The 12,500-nt window shown below is 34.2% G+C and overlaps 1 long non-coding RNA gene across 1 annotated transcript; it reads right to left on the reverse strand.

Annotated features, from left to right (window-relative positions):
• Positions 1 to 398: 398 nt before the first annotated feature.
• LOC150096587 (uncharacterized) lies at positions 399 to 12,298 on the reverse strand. The gene is made up of 3 exons (XR_016549836.1): positions 12,144 to 12,298; positions 8,991 to 9,152; positions 399 to 463 (listed from the first exon to the last, which is right to left on the reverse strand). It is a non-coding gene; the product is annotated as an uncharacterized LOC150096587 (long non-coding RNA).
• Between the last annotated feature and the right edge of the window lie 202 nt (positions 12,299 to 12,500).

Raw genomic sequence — 12,500 nt, forward strand, 5'->3', positions numbered from 1 at the left:
ATTCAAAATTAACGGTTTGACTACTTCAACATTATCTAGAACATTTATGTCAGGAAATTAATTAATAAATTTTGTTAAATTAAATATTATTGTTAAATAGTGATTATTTCTGCACTAAGTAGAATCTCGTGTTGAACGTTGTCAGTACAATAGATCGAGAGAAACTTCTATCTGTATATTATACATATCTCAAAATGTTCTAGGACTCCTTGTATCTAGACATAATACAGACCTTTTTAGCATTTCTGATCCTAATGATGCAGGAATGAGTTATGCTTTGTAAATATCGATTTAAAAATAAATTGCGATATTTTAAAATGTTATATAACATATTTATGTATAGTTACCTTTGTGCTGATGATGTAATCGGAAGTCAAAGGTTTCCCATTCATCTGAGCAATTGATCGAAGAAGTCGAATTGTTTCTTCAAAACGTCTTCTTGCCAGTAGCCATTCTAGAGATTCTGGAAAAATCCTAACAATTGGTGAATTATTTCACGTGACAGCAATATCTGAGCATTCTATTACTTCAAGAATTAAAAGAAATCAATTTAATTAAAATTGTTTTTGAATTGTTTACCCATTCCTATAGATGACGGTAATTCCAGTTTAAATTTTTAATATCATCTTTAAAAAATATTTCGGAGAAGGTGACGAAAGATTTCAAGTAATAACCCGTAGGTTACTTTATAAACTTATCCAAAACTTTTCAGTCTAAGATGCTGTAAATGTTTAGTTTGCTTATTCCACTTGGAGTTTAGTCCTAACTTCCGCTACAACACATGTACAAATACGAATTAATTTGTCAAATATGAGTGCTGAAACCCCCATTTTTTGAATGAATTCCTCCCGTTATCATAATATAACCACTGAAGCAGGGAGATAGTTTTTAACTCACAAATGTTTCATAAAAAAACTATTCGAATGCTGATTTTTTGTAAACGTTGGGTTTATTAAAGAGTTTTAAAATATATCTTCTCCATTTAGATAAGTTTTAGTAGCTTTTTACTTTTTTCCCCATACATACTGTTTACATTATACACGTCAAAATATGAGAATACAGTACATGCATATACAGGTTATATGCATCCTCCTTTCAATATCACATATAAAGTGCACTGATATTTTGATAAAATTCTTACACAGGATTAATGTTTCAAAATACCAAGGTTAGTCCTTATAAGAACTGGCTTAAAGGGGCGAAGCAAGAATGCTTTTCATCTTCCCCGTTATCTGTAGAGGACAGTGTTGGGATTAGGTGTTATTGAGCTGTTAAAGCTCTGATCATGGCAGGAGCGTAGCAGCAATAGCCGAGCCTCAGTTAGAACTTCATTGGCTACAGCATTACCCTCCAAGGGTATTAATTGAAGATCAAGATATACCAAAGATTTAGTAATACAGAGCCTTATCAACTTTACCTATGCAAGTTGCTAAAAGGTGTTTTTATTTTTATAACTAGGTAACCCTAATATACATTATTCCCAAGGTAAAAAAATCTTATATATATATAGCTGAACAAAAAGTCGTCGGCATACTTTGGTAAGAAGTTTGAAAATACATATTTCAGGAAAGTGACAAAATGTTCTACAGGCTATTCAGAAAGCTTTAAAATAGAGGAAAGAGGAGTACTTTAAAAGGAATGAAAGATTATAAAGTTGAGATGAAACTGAAGATTTTCAATTTTCAAGGGGAATGCAAACAGCAGTATATATGAATACTTCAGGTAGAAAAATACCATCAAAACTTGAAAAATGGAAGGGCACTTGAAAATGCTCAAGTACGGAGATATCTGAATAAAACATTTTCACTGGCTACATAGCATAATACAGATAACTGGTTAGAAAGTCGAATTTCAGATGATTGGATTAGAGTGCTCTAAGTTCCCATGTATAAGAAAGGGAATAATGCTGAATGCGAGGAAGGTAGTCAACAGACATCCCCATAGGCAAGGTGCATCACGCATGTAACGAGGTACATTGTTGTACTCGGTATAAATTGGAGGAATATGATGCTCTCACATCAGTGCGACAGTGTTCGAGTGAAATAACTTATTTATTTATTCGTATGGCGTTCCCTCCCTTTTATCCCCCATCCCTATTGGGGCGTGTTGAGCCCCTGGGGGGTTAAGGCTGTAGATCCGTGTGTTCATGGGGACGGTTTGCCTGCTTGGGGCATGAAAAACCCCAGATAAACTGGGAGAGAAAAACCCTGCTGTCCACGCCCAAGACCGGCTAACTTGGCTATGGCTGAGGAAGATCCTTAAGCTCCTCACGTCGACGACGGGAATATCGAACCTAGGACACTCCTTCCCCAGGCATATGGTTGAGAAGCGCAAAGCCACTTGGCTAACCGCGCGGACAGTGAAATGACTGTGAGAAGAGAACTGAATGAACGTGAAAGAGGCGTTGCAATAGGATACCACGTTGCAAGTGGATAACCCACCATATTCCCCAGCTTTTCTAAAAAAAACGTTATTCCTTGGCCAATACGTTGAATACTGGTTTCCGGGAATCGAATGCACCACGAAACTGCACAAAAATAGTCAGAACCGAAGCTCACGACATGGATTGCTATCCATGAGAGGACAGCAATTAACAAGCGCCAGAGTCCCAGGACCAACATACCGCGTCGCCTTCAGTGGTTGGAAAGCTGTGTTATGGAGCAACGAAGCATGCAACACCCTCTATCGAGCCGATAGATAGGTGTATGAGTGGCGGATTCCCGGTAAATCTATCCTACCAGAGTGTGCAACCCTCATTATAAAATTTGGAGGTGGGAGCCTGATGGTATGGTCCTGTAGTTTGTGGTTTGGCTTCATACATCTGTTTGTGGTACCTCTGACATTGAACACAGATATATTTGAACCTTCTGGACAATGCAGTGATTCCTACTTTGTGACGTACTACGGAGCTGACCATTGTCTCTTTCAGCAAGATAGTGAACTGTGTCATAAGGCTGCTGCTTTAATGCGTGGATTGTGGAAATGAACGTAACCACACTTAACTGAACTAAACAGATTCCTGACTCGACCGTATTGAATATTTGTAGGATGAAGTAGATCGTCAGAATAAGGCAGGGGACGTTTGCACCACAACAGTCCTGGATTTCATTACATGTCTACAGGAAGAATTGTCCAAAATTTCTGCTGATCGCTATCGCACGCTTGTGGAAAGTATGCCGCGTAGAATTGCTGCAGCACTGCAGCGAAAGAAGGTCCTACATCTTATTAAGTTGAGTGCCATGGCTGTTCCTCACACTATAGTGTCTCGACTTCTTTACAAGAAGTGGATATTTGCTTGAAGTTGAAGAGGATTATGTTAAGTTAGTTATACTGTAGTGCGATTAAAAATTTAAGTTATTTTTTAAATTATTCTTTCTTATAGACTATAATTTGCCAAGTACATTTTTGTATGCCCCATCCCCTTATTATATTATATTAGTGTATATTAGAGAATATTAGAGTACATTAGTGTATATTATATAGTCCGTAAAATATATGGTATACTATGCGTTTAAAATTGTGCATTCTGTATAATGTGTAGTTTAGTTTATTTATAACTGCTTGTAAATAATGTTTCTATTTTATATTATGATCCACGTGTATACCTAGATACTAGTAGGTGTAGGCCCTCTGAATAATTCACACTGCAGTTACTTCTGGTTTTCGTAGGAGGGTATGATATTCAGTTGGAGGGATTGCTTCTCTACCCTTCATTTCAAATGGAATGTATTTACTTTTTTCTGCATGTTTATTCTGCTTTTTTTTCTGGTGTTATTTTAAGTGAACCATTTAAGAAGGATTAAGTCAGATTAAGCTATCTAAAAAAAAAAAAACTTCTGTTCCAGGCACTCACGAACTAATTGAAATATTTCCGTATCGTTTCGTTTATTTTTTAATGCAATGTATTGTTCAAAATGAAAGTTAATAAAAGATATAATTTCCTCTGCAAAACTGCATTTATTCAAAGTCCCACTTCTCGTCGTTGCCATAGGAGGATCTATGTTCATGTGGCAACTGCGAGAAATGAGACAGTAGGAGTGAGGTCGAACTTCTTTTAGAATCTCAAAAAGTGCCTGCGATTCTTGTTTTGGTGCACTCCTAAAACTCGTGACAATCTCGCCTCATCTGCAGGACACTATCGAAGTTACGCAGGAGTTCGTCGAAGTTAACTAAATTTCAGAAAACATTCATATCTGTTCATGCTGAGTAATCTTTGGCGAGTTCGTCGAAATTTGGTGTAAAATTGAAAATTAAGAAAAGCATTTGTATTTGAAAAACTCGAGCACAGAGTCTTGTACGGTTCTCAATAGATTACTCGGTAACCTTTAAAACTGATTGAGATAGGCACAGTAGATGGTGTACGTGATGAAAGGTCTTGTCCCCAGTAGGAAAAACAATGTAATGTAGAGTCCACTTATATCATTTACTGTGGACAAGGCGATGTAAACAAACGACAGCTTGTAATTTTCATATTTGACCACAAGCAAATCGAAAGTTCCTCCAGATCAATGGTTATGATGCAAGCTGCAATTACGAAAAAATGCTTCCATTTAGCTGGCATTGTTTTGTTGTTATTCAAACTACATTGGTCGTGTGTTGTCAGATAGCAATAAAGCAATCACCGATGTTCTTCGCTAGAGAATTGAATTGAAGAATTTGAAATTTGAGCCAATGCCGTTTATTGCTTCATATGCATTCTTCAATTCTATGCTTGCGAGTTGTCACAAAGCTCCGTTGTCTAATCCATTAGAAACATCTGTATTCGTAGATATATATAGTTTGCTACAATAAAGGGAAGTTGGTCAGGAGATAGACTGCCACTGTCTAAAACAGCCATTTTGTGTAGCTGCTGTTTTATGCGATTGTCTTGATCTGCGTTTCTGCCACAATGAATATGCCTTAAACAAGTGAAGAAAACTTACCTTCTCACATGATACTGAGTTATTTTAGCTATTTATAGCAGGGATAGACTACAGAACAAAGACTAGAATATACTTAAATAACGTTAGGATAAAATGGGAATTTTTTTTACGTTACAATTTTCTACCAAAATTATGGTTCGTTGTTATAGAAAGAGAACACCTGTTCTCCTGACGTTTCTATTTTGTTAGTACGATAGAAGAGGGTATGTGTAAGCTCAATCTTTCATGACTTTGGTATTATTAAAATGTATAATAACCACGTTGGGAAATCTGAAGTTTAATAAATAAAATATCTTCAAACATGGATGAACACGATTGTGTTTCTTTCGGCCTTCCTCTTAATGTCAAGTTCTCATTTTTCAGAAAGTCTGGACTATTGTTCATATTTTCTTTAGCTCCGTAATTTTGGCCCACTCTTCCTTAAATATGACTACTACTAATGTACCATTTTCAATGACACTGATCTGGCTTGTTACAGATCCTTGACCACGAACCAGATCACACTAAACGTGCTATTATTACATAGTTGGTAAAAAATATAACGGAAACTATTTATACTCGCACTTGCCCAAGCGATCGTAAATAGCATGTGGTGTGATTCTGCATGTTTCATGAATGAATCAGGATGTCTCTGGAATTGGTGTGGACAGGCTTACCTGGTTTACTGCATTTTTATATATTGTCCTAGTAATACAAGCACACTTGGTTGATAATTTCACATCAGATGGAAGTGATTTCCTTACCAACTTTCGACTTGTTGGATGAGTTCACGTCGTTTTACTTTACAGGATGTTATTGTTTCATATAATTGACTTGGCATTGTGAAGAGTTTTTTATTTTTTGTAAAGCGGTCATCGTTAACAGCCATTTCAAAACCCGTAACTTCGTGTATTGTAACAGAATATTAAGCATTCGGCACTGCTGTGGAACTCCTGTTGTGTAAGGTAAATTTCATGGATAATAATCTAAAGACTAAACATGCTTCCTATTCAGAATTAGAAGGAAAAATGGAAGTCACAATTTGTGACAATAAGAATTTATCAGTCTTAATAATTAATCGACTATCAATATTTTTTCTGGATATGGATCAAAGATGAGTGTTATACACAAAAATCTGCTTTGGGGATTTAGAATAAAAGAATTCATATGGGCGACAATTAAAATTGGGGCGTTTAAAATTGTCCAACGAATTTCGATTATTAGTAAAATGAAACCACAAAAACTGATAGTCGGGTAAAGTCAATTAGTGAGTAGGAAAAAATAATATTAGGAACTCGACAAAAATCTGCTGTTTACGCATCATTAGCCATTTTCGGTCAACTACTGAATGGAGAATATCTCCCCAAATATTCTCCATTCAGTCCAACCTTGAACTGCTATACATCACAGACATTGAGTCAGCCCTTTACTCTCATCCTCCCATTGTCTCTTTGGTTTTATAGCTCTCTTTCCATCTGTGGGATAGCTATCAGATATCAACTTTGTTCATTTCTGAGTTTTCCCTCTTGCCATATGATATGTCCATTGCCATGTGGATGGTTTAATGGCTGTTGCAATTCTCTCACTCTATTCTGATCTCTGACAAAAGTATTACAATTTCTACTTTGAATGGTAATACTTAGCAATATTCTTCCATTTTCCTCTGAATAAACTTGGAATTATTATTCTTTTTTAGAGAAAGTGTGCTCGTTTCACTTCGATATGTTATAGCCGGAATTATACAACTTTCGAATATTTTAATGCAGGTTGGGATGTCTCCTACCAAAATGCTTCACAATGATTTCCAAAGTCTACCAATCAATATGACTAGTGGTAGAAATATTTTCTTGGTGTGTAGCCAGAAGCAATTGTGTTATTTGTTTCTAAAAGAGAATTGTTTCATTTTGCACGAATCAACGTCTATTACAGAGGAGATGAAATCAGAGAAGATTTTTTATTTATATAAATTCAAATATCTGACAGGTGTACATTCTTCTGTCAACCCATTGAGAAGTACCTACTTCAAACATGACTTCATCTGATGATAACCTATTCACAGCTGAAGTCAGAGTAATATTCAGATTAGGAATTTTTTACCGTAATCTGCTTACTAGAGGCCCGAATATGACTTTAAAAGGTTCCATCTTTACACTGGTGTCTCAGGGACTATCTAATAATTAATCCCGCACGGTAACGTGGGGATAATTATTAGATTATCTCTTATAAATTGACGTGGGAGGAATTCACATAAGTATCCATTACATATCTCTCAAATTCACTCCATTCTAATAGTCATAGAAACAATTTCCTGAATCAGCCATTTACAATTAACTTACCTGAAGAGTAGCATCAATAATGAAGAGTATTTTTTTGCATTGTCCCTTATTTTCATTGCTAATCCAAAGCAAAAAATAAATAAAAAATATTCCGTGCATTTACCGCGGGATCAATTTGCATAGCATTTGTAAATCATCTACCCTTTTAAGAAAAATGAGCTGTCTTCACTTGTAATATTTTACAATTTTATCTTATATGACATTAATAAATAAACAGATTTAAATACATCTGCAGAAAAGGTATTCTGTGATGTCACAAAAGTTGTAACATCAAACTATTTATGTATTCTTTAAGTCATAAAATAGCAACATAAAGAAATTTAAATATCACTGCTAATCGGGTGATTATAACATGCATGAAAATTAAACATATCTCTTAAAATACAAATGAACTGGATAGCGTTATTGCTCCAATACGTTTACTGCAAAATACGAACTCAGCCTTACATGTTCATTCCTGTTGATTCCATTTGATTCCTGCATATGCGCCTGCTATTATTTTTTCATTATTTTTCATAATTAATAAATCATATCTTACGCATTCATTAATATGTTTAGAAACTTAAAACGTGTGATTATTTCCAAAAATAAAATATGATTATCTTATTCCAACATATGAAAATGAAAAGCAAATCATAATTCAGCACAATCAGACTTCTTTCTCACAAATAACAAATGATAACCTTGCATTCCACATTGTAGGATTTCGCAAATTCCATATGAAACAAGAAAATGTGCCATTCCCATATCCATCCAGGTGTGGTATATTTTTATATGAACTAATTCAGAAGGTGACGTGTTTCAGTTATTGAATACACGTGCATTTTGAAAATCAGTACACTTTTCCTGCATAATAAAAACATCTGGCACACTCCTAATCTAAGATCATAGGTGCAATTTTGAGTAAAGATATTAAAGAAAATTATAATTAAATTACGTAAATGCTGTCGTATTTATGTAAATCAGCATAAGTAATCTGCCTGCTTCAATACTAGTCTTTACCTTTTCCTCCAATACTAGTATTTCGTGACACGAAGAAATTTTAAATTTTATATTTAGTCTTTTATCCTGAAACAAATATACTGTAGATGGATGCCCTCTAAAGTGAAATACGTAATTAATTACTTCTCTTGTACACTGTTCGAAAGTAAACTGTAATCAGAAATGTCATGTCGTCATCAACCGAATCAACAGGCTAACAATCTCAGCTATGCAGACGATATAGAATTAATAGACTCATTTTTAGCAAAGGCGCCAAAACATTTTGACAAATTATGCCAAGCTGCAAAAAATTTAGATTGAGAGTAAAATTAAATAAAACTAAAATACTCAGAAATATAATAGAAGGTTCCATTATTACAGAACACAACCAACCTTTAAAAAAAATAGATGACTTTCAATACTTATGCTCAAATATAAATAATAGTGTAAAATGACATATTATTAAGAAACTATAAACTCCCAATCAACACAGAAATGTAAGAAATATATCGAAATTTCCCCTTCATTACCTTGTAAACAAAAATTAGGCTTTACAAAACACTCTCTTACTCTCTCTCTCTCAATTCTTCTTACATTATGACGTCATTCGCAAAGTTCAAAATCAATATCCTGAAAATCGGAGAGAGCGCCACTATATATACTACAACTGTGTTGATAAACGAATGATAATTTATTGTAAAAAACCTCAGTACCATAGAGAAGTAAAAGACAAAAAAAAATGCATACTTAATAAAGAGAGTAGTGTACTTACCACCAGTAAAGGAAGAAGACGAGAATGCCGATACTAAGGCTATGTGCGACCAGTCGCGCAGAAGGAAAACAGCTCCAGTAATAAAAACGGCTCCCAGACTACGGTAGGGATAATTCAATATCAGGACTCTCTTTCTATAAGCCGGGCCCACTACTTCCTGTACTGTAGAGAAAATATGCCTTTACTTTACAGCGATTAGAAAAATTCCAAGCGTATGCACAGTTACTAGAAAAATCATTATTGTAATATGGAATTAGAAATAAAAGAACAAGACATATTGGTTATTTGCCCGAAAATATTTTGAAGTCATACAGTGATAGTTTTGTAGAACAGTAGAAATTAAACCCTTTAAGGAGTATCTAAAAATAACGGGTCTTTGTTATGCTTATATTATTATGAAGACGGCCCAACAAGAGGTCAAGGATTCATATAAGGAGACAACATATCACCCGCAACCAGCTGTGTTAATGTTTCTTGAATCATTCACAATACCTGCACTCATTATCTTCAAAAACATTCCATTCCAATCACACACCACTAAGAGAGAAAAATCCACTTCTCATCCCTATGACTGCATTAATTTTCAACTTCTATAGATGCTCTGTCGTCTTCTCCCTAGCGTCCATAAGATAAAAAATCCATTTCCTGATGCCTTATATGATCCTTTCAGAAAGTTTAAGTCTCTATCATCCCCTCTTGATTCTATTTGCTAGTGTCTGCATTCCAGAAATTCTCAGTCTTCATAATTTTCTATAATCTTCACATAATCTATAACACTCTCCCAGTGCATCAGCATCACCACGGAAACCATAGTTGAGCACAATATGTTGAATTTTCAATCTTTGCTGTATGCCCCATTCAACTTGCTATTTATTAAAACTCTCCGACCACAGATGCGAGAGCTTTGGCTGGCGCAGTGCCAAGAAGAGTTAATTCATGTTGAAGGGTACAAAGGAATAAATTTCGAATTCTTCACCGACACACGAAATCACGTAATTTATACGTAAAATTTTCCAACTGTTGTACAAGCAAAATAGTGACCACTTTAAAAACTAGAATTTTCATAAAAGAAAAGCTAATTTACTGACATATAATAATAAACACTCATCATTGATTATCCTATTATCGGAATGAATTTGACTTCTGCCATGCGCAGAAGTGTCAAGAGGTCTCGCATCTGTGGTCGGAGAATAAACGATTCCTAGCTTCACTTTCTTCCCATATAATCTCACATTAGATGTCTCATTAAAGCAAAGTGCATAAGTTTACATTTGATTAACATTGAAAGGATAGCTATTAGGTGCCTACAATTTTAGCCTATTTAAATCATTATACGAGCATTGCATATTCCCTTCCCTTGAATCCATGGTTTTCATTGCATCATATAGTTCCGCTGTCAAACCATTTCTGTGTTTGCGCTCTTATTAAGCTTTCCTTAATCTTCTTCGCCACCACTTAGAGAAACTGCATTCATGTACAATGGGATTATCATACATTCTTTTCACTTTTGTGGAATCTTTGATGTTCGAGATTTCATATTATATAGTATGGTCAAAAGAACACGCGGGTTGACGAAAGTTTAGCATCCGTGCTGATATTTCATACATACCTACTGACGAATTTTTATTTGTGCAACAGTAGTATTATTTTGGACTCACGATGTAAATAATATGGGCTATTTTTTTTTTTAATTAACAGTCAGTTTCTTGTGGGTACTATGAAGGGCAAATATGAGATATGAGTACTTATCATATGAGTACGCATCATATGAGTACTTAACAGTAGATTCAATAAATTCTTCGGCAATAAGAAAATTAACAGGCAGGGAAATTAATCAAACATACATATGCTTATATAACAAAAAGAAAAATTGTCGTAAAAGAAATATAATACATATGCACTTTATCAATGTAACCTTAAAATTCAAACTCTAATAAAATGAATGAAAGGATGGGTTTTTTTTTTTTTTTGTTAATGCTTTTTCATTCATTCTCCAGATTTCTTTCCTTCAAATGGAATAAGCAGCAATCTCTCTCTCTCTTTCTATCTTGATAGTAATTAGTAGATTTTAGTATCGAAACACAAATGATATATTTCTGTGAAACGTACATCTATCACCACCTCTCGTAACTAATTTACAAGTGCAATCGTACTCATGATCTGATATTTTCTAACACATCCCAAACGCGGGTGGAAAAATATATAGAATTTTACTACATGTTTTTTTCTACACACAAGAAATAATACACATTGTGATTGTCTTGATTTATAGACTTAAGTTCGCAGACTCACAAAGTATTAACATCAGGCTTTTGAAGAAATGGAAAGTTTATTTTTTTTTTAATATAAACCTGACTTAAGACATCACTAATCCCTCCAAGGTTAAAGGTTCGGAAGGCATTAATAATATTTATCTTATTAGAAATCTTATTATTGGTAATTCACCCGAAAGATAGACTTAAGAACCGAGTGGATACCGAAAGAAGGAACGGTCGTCAAGATGATGGGATTCGCTAGAAAGTTTTGACATGAAATGAATAAACATTGGCTAAAAAAACAGGACTAATTTCGTTCATGTAATGAATTTTTGAATATTCTTTCTAAAGTAAAGCATCCTTTTCAGCTACTGATTTAAACTTTCTGTACCATTCACTCTTTACTTTTCAATAAATGTACTGAAAACCTTTCTATAGAAATATAACTGAATTAATTGAAGAAATTCAATGGTAAAACACTCTTCTTGCACTTTTACAAGATTATAAATTGCTTACGTTATATTTTTAAAGCATGACCCATCAGTGAAATGCAAGAACTGTATTATTCAGGACTATAAGTACAAATTCACTTCCAATCTCTTCTCAATTTTTTCTACGTTTTCACAATGTAGACATATACACGATTGCTCATTTGGCTTGAACCTATTCAAGCGTATTCTATTCTTGTCACTACTACTTTCTGTTGCTAATTTCTTTCGGCAAAACAGTTTTCCTAAATAAGCAGAATTTATTATAGATAAACCATTATTAATATATATATATATAAACCATTCAAGTCAATGAAGCAAGTATTAAAACGACCAGTAATGAGTTTCAACAAAACGCACATAATTAGATTTTGCACTAATATCTAAGCAGATAATAAATCCTTTCATACCTTTTATTCACAAATGGAGTAATCGAAAATGGAAATGCGATTTGGTAATAATAAATTTATTTCGCTTTTCCACAGAATTTGTCGGGAATAAACTATTTATTGACGGGTCCTCATTAACAAACATAACGTCCATATACACCAACACTGGGGCGGGAGAAAGAGAAACCACAAAAATATCACCGAAGCAATGAAATCTTAGCAACCTTTGTTGCTAGGCAAACGCTTGTCTGCTTAATATCTAAGCAGACAAGCATATCTTAAATATCTCAATATGCTCTTTCAAAGATGGAGAATAACTAATATGCTTATAAACACAAATATTTACTATTGTAAGAGTTAAAAGCATATAATCTAAGG

The sequence above is a fragment of the Typopeltis vanoorti genome, chromosome 18 (assembly GCF_054136105.1).
Source record: "Typopeltis vanoorti isolate ZY-2024b chromosome 18, IOZ_Tvanoo_1.0, whole genome shotgun sequence".
NCBI lineage: Eukaryota > Metazoa > Arthropoda > Arachnida > Uropygi > Thelyphonidae > Typopeltis > Typopeltis vanoorti.